The sequence below is a fragment of the Arachis duranensis genome, chromosome 9 (genome assembly GCF_000817695.3).
Source record: "Arachis duranensis cultivar V14167 chromosome 9, aradu.V14167.gnm2.J7QH, whole genome shotgun sequence".
NCBI classification, from domain to species: Eukaryota; Viridiplantae; Streptophyta; class Magnoliopsida; order Fabales; family Fabaceae; genus Arachis; species Arachis duranensis.
The window spans coordinates 76,170,064-76,179,998 of NC_029780.3; positions in this window are offsets into that span (position 1 = coordinate 76,170,064).

Here is a 9,935-nt window from a genome sequence, read left to right on the forward strand (position 1 = left end):
CATCAAAGCAATTAAAGTCAAAGGCAATTAAATGCAAGGAAATGAAAATTCAAATGCAAGAAACCTCTTGGCAAGTAATTGAGAGCTAAGGTTACCTATCCTAGCCATTGACCACAAACACATGATGATTATGAAGAGTTAATCCTACTTAGCCAACCCTACATCGAGGATAAGTCAAATAGGCATAGTTGATTCCAATCCCTAAGTCCTAGTCAACACTATTGGGTCATTTAGAGTCAAGGGAAACCAAATCAACTAACTAATCTAATGTTCCAAACAAGAATGGACATCAATGACTCAAGGGTCATCAAAGTCATCAATTCCAAGCTAAGAGTGAAGAAAGACTACGTAAAAACTAAGCCAAGCATTTTATCAAATACTTGGTGTGCATAAAAATAAAATAATATTAAATTGTATTTAAAATAAAAGCTAACTACCAAATACAAGAAAATTATAACAACAACTAAAGGAAGCATTAAATGAACATAAAACATAAATTACATTAATTAAAAATTAAAATAACAAGAGTGTGCATAAACATAAAAGGTAACTAAAATGAGAAATTAACAAGATAAACAAAGGAAATTAAGACAATAGAACAAGGAAATGTAGAAGAAACTAGATGAAAACAAGAATTAAAAGTAGAAATTACAAGGAAATTAAAAGTAGAAGCAAGCTTCTCTCTCTAGAAAAATGAACTACATAACTAAAATCTAACCCGAATTGCTATCCCCTTTCACATGGAAAGAGCCCCTCTTTGATATAGCACTTAAACAGCTTCAGAAGGTCCAAAACTGGGCTTTGGAGGCCCAGAAATTGCCCCCAGCAATTTCCATTAAGCGAGTCACGCGCTGGGACTTGTGCGTATGCACACATGTTGATTTTCGTCTTGTGCGTGGACACAGGTGCTGATTTTCATTCTGTCTTGTGCATGGGCACAGCCTGTGCGTGGGCACAAATCCTAATTTTGGCATTTGTGGGTGGGCACGGGTCCTAATTTTGGCATTTGTGCATGGGCACAGGCTGAAATGCTTCTCTCCTTTGATTTCTTCATGTTTTCTCCCAATTCCATGCTTTTCTTCCACTCTTATCAAGACATTCTAACCTAGTACACCTGAGATCACTCATCAAAATCATCAAGGTATCAAATGGGATGAAAGTGGGATAAAATTGATTAAATTAGGCACAAAATAGCATATTTTCACAATTAAGCTCAATTTAGGGAGAGAACACAAAAGTTTGCTATTTGGATGAATAAATGTGGGTTTATATGATAAAATTCACTCAAATCAAACCAAAATATATTGTCAAATATGGATTCATCATTGAACGCCAGTAAAAGCACACCCCCTAAGTGCTCAAAACCCAGTCAAGAAATCCCTATCCAAGAACTTAAGGAAACCAAGGCTCATATAGAGACCATAGAGGTTCCTTTGCATGCCTTTTTGCAGTGCATAAATTCTGATGAACACTCAGCCTTGGATGAGGATGAAGACACTAGGGAAGAGCAAGTTGCTCGGTACCTAGGAGCTCTTATGAACCTGAATGCCAAATTGTTTGGTACAAAGCCTTTAGAAGAAGAACCTCTATTGCTTTCCAAAGAACTCAATGCTTTGGTTCAGCTGAAGCTACCTCAGAAGCTTCCAGATCCTGGACGCTTTCTGATTCCTTGCACCATAGGCACCATGACCTTTGAAAAGGCACAAGAAGCAAGGATTACCTTGAATAAGGACTGGATGATGTTCAAGGTTCTTGATCCTCCATTACCCCTTGACAAGGGAGGCACTTGCCTTAAGGATTCAGCATCCAAGCCTCCTCCCTTGGATGGAACTAATTCAATCCCTCCTAAGACCAAACATAAGTTTGGTGTTGGATGTACACTATCCACCAATGAGGAAGGCCCCAAAAGGAAGATGCCTAGGGGCTGGAAAAATAAAAATATCCCTACTGAAGGCTTTTCACCATAGAAGATGGTTGTATTCACTTATCTCATCATGGTATTCACCATGGAAGAGGGAATTGGCAAACAGGGACACCAGCATATTCCTGCAAGCCCAATCGTGCCTCAGGTAGAGAACAAAATCCTGTCTTTTGAGCGACTTAGAAGCAAAAAGCTACTAAGTCCCGCTCATCTAATTGTAACTAAGCTTCATTTGAAACTTAGAGATTTATTATATCTTAATTTTCTTTTTATCCTACTGTGTTTTTAGTTGCTTGGGGACAAGCGACGGTTTAAGTTTGGTGTTTTGATGAGCGAATATTTTATACGTTTTTTGGCATCATTTTCATATAGTTTTTAGTATGTTTTGTTTAGTTTCTATTAAGTTTTAATAGGCTTTAGTGTTAAATTCACATTTTTGGATTCCACTTTTAGTTTGTGCATTTTTGTATCATTTCAGGTATTTTCTGGCTGAAATTGAGGAGCTTGAGCAAAAGTCTAATTCAGAGACAGAGAAAGCACTGTAGATGTTGTCCAGATCTGACCTCCTTGCACTCGGAAGAGATTTTCTGGTGCTACATAGGTCCAAATGGAGCGTTCTCAACGGCTATGGAAATCTGAGTTCCAGAGCTTTCCAGCAATGTATAATAGTTTATACTTTGATTTGGATTAGAAGGCCCAAAACTAGCATCCAACGCCAGCTTCCAGCCTCCTTTCTGGCGTCCAGTGCCCAAGGAGCAGAGCCCAGCATCCAAACGCCTAGAGAGGACCCCCTATCCAGTGTTTCACACACAAAAGACCTCATAGCATGTGCATCGCATCAAAACTCAGCCCAAACACTCACCAAGTGGTCCCCAACAGTGGATTTTAGCGCTAAAAAGATTGTTTTACCTTTACTAGTCATTAGTTTAGTATTTAAGGGATTTAATTTATGTTATTCGAACATCTCATTCAGCATAGACATTTTTACTATTGTATTTTACATTAGTATAAGTTTCTAAACCTCCTAGGTTGAGGGGAGGAGCCTTGTTGGGTCCTATGAATTAATAAAAGTATTACTATTTCTTCTTCAATCCGTGTTTGATTTACTTCTAAGATGTATACTCGCTCTTCAACATGGTGAATAGAATGATCAGTGAAAATCGGCTCTATTCATCATACTAAGATGAACATGCCTGACAAACACCCGCGTCTACTTGGGTTCGTGTGAATACGTGACTGGAAAGCACGAGTCAACAGCTATGTTTATACATCTCTTAGACAGCTAATCCATGACTTCGTTGGGGACTTCTCAAGACATTAGTTCAGCCAATTTTTGGGGAGATTAGGGTCTCTGTGGTATAGGCTAGAATCCAAAGAAGCAACAACCTTTTGATCAGCCTACTGACTCAATTTGATATAAAAAGTAATTTATACAATATTAATCCATATCCAACAACCTTCTGATCTGCCTGACTAAGACCTGCAAGATAACCATAGCTTGCTTCAAACCACAATCCTCGTGGGATCAACCCTGACTCACTCATGTTTTACTTGGACGACCCAGTGCACTTGCTGGTACAACTGTACGAAGTGTGGGGATTCGTGCACCACTTTGCTCTTCACCCCTCACTGTGAATCTCTTTTCTGTGCTATCATGGATTAACTTAATGTGCTCAAAAAACAGGATCATGTTCACTGTATGAGGCAAAATTAGACTCTTAGTGATTACAACCTTCATTTTGGGTGAGAAATCTTCGGTGGAAATCTTCTTTTTCCTTCAACCTCTAGGCACCTTCTTCTTAGGAACTCCCTCCTTGGTGGATGATGCACACCCAACACCAAACATATGTTTGATGTCATGGGGAATTTTTGTGGTTCCCACCAAAAGAGGCTTGAGTAGTGGTCCTTGTAGACCTAGATTGGTCATCTCACCCTTCATGCAAGCACCTCCTTCATCAGAGTGGTATAAAGGTTTAAAAACCTGAAATACAAAGTAATCCTCATGCATCTCGAAACTAGCTCACCTTTTTCAACATCAATCAAAGCTCTCCCAGTGGATAGAAATGGTCTTCCAAGGATTAGAGAATCGTTTGCATCCTCTCCCATGTCAAGGATCACAAAGTCTGCAGGGAGGAAAAGTTCTCCAATTTTGATCAAGACATTCTCTATTATTCCATATGCCTGTTTCAGAGATTTATCTGCCATTTGTAGTGCTATCCTTGTTGGATGTGCCTCTTGGATTCCGAGCTTCTTCGTTATAGACAAGGGCATTAGATTGATGCCTGCACCAAGATCACACAATGCTTTGCCAAAGTTGATGCTCCCAATAGTGCATAGAATCTGAAAGCTCCCTGAATCTGGCATCTTTCTTGGCAACTTGCTCTGATTTTATGCACTACATTCCTAAATCAAGACAATTTTTTCGTCTCCCTTTAAGGTCTTCTTTTTAGAGAGTAAGCCCTTCATGAACTTGACATAGTTAGGCATATGCTCCAGTACCTCAACAAAAGGAATATTGATTTTTAAATTTTTGAATATTTCTAAGAACTACGAGAATTGCCCGTCCTTGGTCTCCTTTTAGAGCTTCTGAGAGGATGGTGAATTCGGCTTGTGCTCGGATGCCTTGGATAAGGTATATACTATTGTACTCTCAGCCTTCTCTACAGTCTCAACAACACCTACTTCCTCCTTTGGCATGGATTTATCAGCCACTGTGATGGCCTTGCATTCTTCTTTTGGATTTACCTCTATGTCACCAGGAAGAGTGTTAGGAGGCCTCTCAGGTATTCGCTTGCTCAACTGACCCACTTGTACTTCCAAGTTTTGAATTGAAGCTCTGGTCTCCTATATGAAACTCTGATTGCTCTTGGAAAGTTCTGCAATTATAGAGACCATGTCAAGAATGTTCTGTGGTTAGGAAGTTGCTTGTTGCTGCTGAGAGGAATGGAACTGACGGTTGTTGAACTTATTTTGATTAAAATTGCCTTGAAAGTTGTTGTTGAAATTCGGCTGAGGCTTTTGGGGTTGCTTTCTCCACCCAAAATTTGGGTGATTCCTCCATCCATGATTAAATGTATTAGAATAAGGATCATTATTAGAATTTCTAGGGGAATTTTCCACATAGTTAGCCTATTCAAGAGTGGGTTGAGCATAGCCATCGGTCTCACCTTGGTTAAAATCACTACTCATGTCACAAGATGCATCTTGAGTATTCTAAGACTTGGATCCCACTCAAGTGCTGAGTAATCATATTATTTTTTTGAGACATGGACATGTTCTGGGCAAGAATGGCATCCAAAGTATATAGCTCCATGACTCCTTTCCTCAGAGGATTCCTCTCAGAGGTGTACAAGTATTAGTTGTTAGCAACCATGTCAATTAACTTATTAGCCTCTTCAAGAGTCTTCTTCATATGCATAGAGCCACCTGCAGAATTGTCCAGAGATATTTTGGCCATTTCTGAAAGTTCATCATAAAAGATCTACAGCCTGATCCAGTCTGAAAATATGTCAAGAGGGAACCTCCTGATCATTGGCTTGTATCTCTTCCAGGCTTCATAGAGGACTGAACCATTTCTCTGCCTGAAAGTCTGAACATATGTCCTCAACTTAGACAACTTCTGAGGAGGGAAGAACTTGGTTAGAACTTGTTGACCACGTTGTCCCAAGTGTCCAAGCTCTCCTTGGGCTGAGTATCAAGCAACTGCTTTGCTCTATCCCTCACAACAAATGGGAAGAGCATCAGCTTAGAGACATTCCCGGATTCACTGCATTAGTCTTCACAGTATCATAGATCTACAGAAAATTAGAGATGAACAAATTTAAGCCTTCCTGTAGGGGTCCATGAAACTGGTAGTTTTCTTACACCAGAGTGATCAACTGTGACTTCAGCTCAAAGTTGTTTGCACCTGTAGGGGGTACCACAATATTGTTCCCATAGAAATCAAGGATGGGAGCAATGTATGAGACAAGTATCCTTCTAGGCCGCTCATTACCATTCGGATTCTCAAAGTTAGCATTGGGATCCATGGTGAGCTCTTCAGCTTCCTTCTCCAAAATATTCCTGAGATTCTCACCGGCCTTGTAAGCTCTAGCTTGTTGCAAATGCCGCCTCAATGTCCTCTCAAGTTCAGGAACGAAATTAAGAAGGGGTTCTTTGTTCCTGTTCCTGCTCATAAACAAATAGAAAACAAAAAAAATTGGAAATCTCTACGTCAGAGTGCAGAAAATTCGAAGTGAGGTATGGAGTGTAAAAGAAATAAAATAAAATAATTAATACTAGAATTTCGAAAATCATTAAAGAAAAATGAGCCACTAATTTCGAAAATAAAGAAAAAAATTAATTAGGAAAAATAAAGCAAAATCACTAAAGGGATACCAAACTTAATTTTTTAAATTAAGAAAAAATTTTAACTAAAACAAAACTCAAATTTTCGAAATTAAAAGGGCAAGATAAAAATAAAACAAATCAAAAACTAAAAACGCCTAATTTGAGAAATCAAACAACTGGTAGTTGTCAATCACAGTTATTCCCCGACAATAGTGCCAAAAACTTGATGCTGGATTTTGAATACCAACAAACTAACCGGCAAGTACACCAGGTCATACCAAGTAATACCTCAGGTGAGGGAGGGTCGATACCATGAAGATTGATGGACTGAACAACAATGGTCGAATGACTCACTTAGTCAGGGAAGCAGAAAGTTGTGTTTTGAGGGTTGTAAAACGCATTAAAGGGTGTATTTTTTCCCTTTTATATCTAACCTAATTTGATTTGAAACTAAAATAAAATAATAAATTCTAAACCTAAATGATTTTGTTTGTAAAAAAAATTACAAAAATAAAAGATAAGATAATAATTAAAAAACTAAATCCCTAAAGATGCTCTTTTGAAGAGATTGGATCGAGATTGATTGGTGCTAAACGCTAGGTGTGGCGTTTATCATCCCCATGGGTAGAGAGCCCTCTTTAGTTCGTTGGTTGCTGGCGCTTGGTGTTTAGCGCCCAAAGGGGCAGCTTTAAAACTTCTCTTTTTAGCTCAAAACTCTGCCAATTTGATCCGAATTTTACTTAAAATAATAAAAACACTAACAAAACTCAAAGTAGCATCCAAAGTGGATTTTAACACTAAAATATAACTAAACTCACTAAATTCTAACAAAATTTAACTAAAAAATAAACATAAAATGGGTATAAAATACTCACGCATCATTATGCAAGTGTTGTTAAAATTAAAGTTACACTATTTTTGACATTTTATTAACTTTTTCTAAACAACATGATTCAAGAAACATTGTTTAATAATAAAAAATATTACATTAATTTTAACAATACTTTTTAAAATATTATAATTTCCGTGATCACCATAATAAAGTCAAACTAAAAAACCTTTTAAAAAAGTTACATTTAGGAGCCCGATATAATCAGATAAAGATAGGGTTTGTGACCTACAAAGAAAGCCACTACCCAATGAGTTCTTGAGTATTAACTGCATACCCACCTTGCTAAGAAGGAGTTCGTCTTGTATTATTCTACACAATATATTTTCACATATTTTTGCATCGAAGATCTTAAAGCAAAAGCAGAGTCTAATTCTTAGTGTTTTTAAGTTTTATTATTATGCTAATTCTTATCATTTTAATAATGATATACTCAAAATTTTAATCTAATATGATATAATTCAATCACAAATTTTTAAATTATAAATTAATTAAAAATTTATAAAACTATAAAGACGAGAAAATAATCAAATATTTATCTTTAAAAAAAATCTATGACGTAATTTCTAAAGGCATATTCAGTTTACTACTTTTTTTTTTTTTAATACTCAATGGAACTTATGCCCAAAGAAAAAGATTACACACTAATATTTCTGGAGAATGTTACACCCTTGAGATTCGCCAATAATTTCATAGAGATAGCACTGAGAAAGACTCATACATAATAGGAAATCCATTATGAGTATGACCAAGTTCTGCACAGTCATTAACTTCCTTAAAGATGTGCTTCAAAGACACATTCCACTCCTTGGCAAATACAACAATAACAATAAAGTCTTGTCCCATTAGGTAAAGTCAACTATATGAATCAAATAATATTATTGAACTCTATCATGTATTATGTCGTTTACATGTAGATCTCGTTTGACCACCTCATGAATGGTCTTCCTAAGTCTTCCTCTGCCGTTTACCTATTGATTATCTTCCATCTCATTCACCCTCTTGATTGGATGCTTTGTCGATCTTCTTTTCACATGTCCAAACCACCTGAGACGCGATTCTATTATGTTTTTTCACAATAGGTACTACTCCAACTCTCTCTCTCTCTTTTATATCTTTGTTCCTTATTCTATCTAAACGTGTATGACCACTCATCCATCTCAACATCTTCATTTTTGCCATACTTAATTTATGCTCGTGCTCTCTTTTGGCTGTCCAGTACTTTGTACCATAAAGTATAGTCAGTCTGATAGCAGTACGATAGAATTTACCTTTAAGTTTTAAAGGCACTTTTTGGTCACATATAAAACTAGACGTGCTTTGCCATTTTGACCAACCTGCTTGGATCCTATAATTTACATCATGTTCAATCTCTCTATTATCTTGTATGATGCACCCAAGATATTTAAAACTTTTAACTTTTTGTAGGATATTTTCTCAAATCTACACCTATGTATGAGCATTTTTCCTTCGGCGACCAAACTTACATTCCATATATTTCATCTTGCTACGGCTTATACGCAAACCCTACACTTCTAGAGCTTATCTCCATAAATTCAACTTCTTATTTAGGTTTTCTATTGACTCTACAATAAAGACGATATCATTGGCAAAAAGCATGCACCATGGCATAGGCTCTTGTATATGCTCTGTGAGTATTTCTAAGACTAATGTGAAAAGGTATGGACTTAAGGATGATCCTTTGTGTAATCATATACTAATATGAAATTTCTTTGTCACACCACCTTGAGTTTTTACACTAGTAGTCCCATCATACATGTCTATAGTTGCCCAAATATATGCGATTCTTACTCTCTTTCTTTCCAAAATGTTGCACATACGCTTTTTTCAAATCAATAAACATCATATGTAGATCCCTCTTATTATTACGATACCTTTTCATCATCCTTCTTAACAGGTATGTAGCTTCAGTGGTGGATCTTTCTGGCATAAAACCAAATTGGTTTCCTGTTACTTGTGTCTCTTATCTCAGCCTCCGTTCTATTACCTTGGACTTTTTATTATTGAAATTTATAAAATTAGTGAATCGTGGTTCACTTCGCTTTATAGTGATTATAGTGGATATAAATATTATTAAAATTAAAGTCACATTTTTTATATTTTATAATGTAAAACTTTGATAAATATTGAATAATTTATTAATAAATTAATTATAATAAAAAGGGATTAGAAAATTAGAAATTTATGATTTAAAGAATTACCGGTGAGAATTGAAGTTGGAAAATAAAATTGAGTGCAAAAATATAATTAATTGTGAAAAAACATGTACCAGCATTAAAATCGACTGTGCCGGCATAAGTCTATCCATTACTGCAAGTGAAGAAAACTAAAAATGTGAAAATGATAAGAAGAAAGATTTAAAACGAAAGCCCAAATACTTATCTTAAAGGTTTTGGTTCAAATTTGGGCCAACGGACTAAACAATTGAACTAGGCTTCACCAGGCCCAAGCTCACACTATTTAAACTCACACTTAAAACTATTTCAGCACAAAATCACCATTTGTTAGAGAGGGGGGTTGATAGAGAGAAGAGAAAAGGGAGAGCAAACCCTAACCTTCCTCACCTTCAAATCACCATAACTTATGCTATGATTGACGAGCTGTTTGTGGCCACGTGTCATCTCGGATCCCTCTTCAATTTTATCTAGGTATTGTGGTAAATAAATCCAAAACTTTTGCCTAGTTTTCAATTTTCTCTACTGTTTTGCGTTTTTGGGTACATGGTGTTGAAATCTTGTAATTTTTCTTCTTTAAGGGTACTCTAGCGTGTATTCC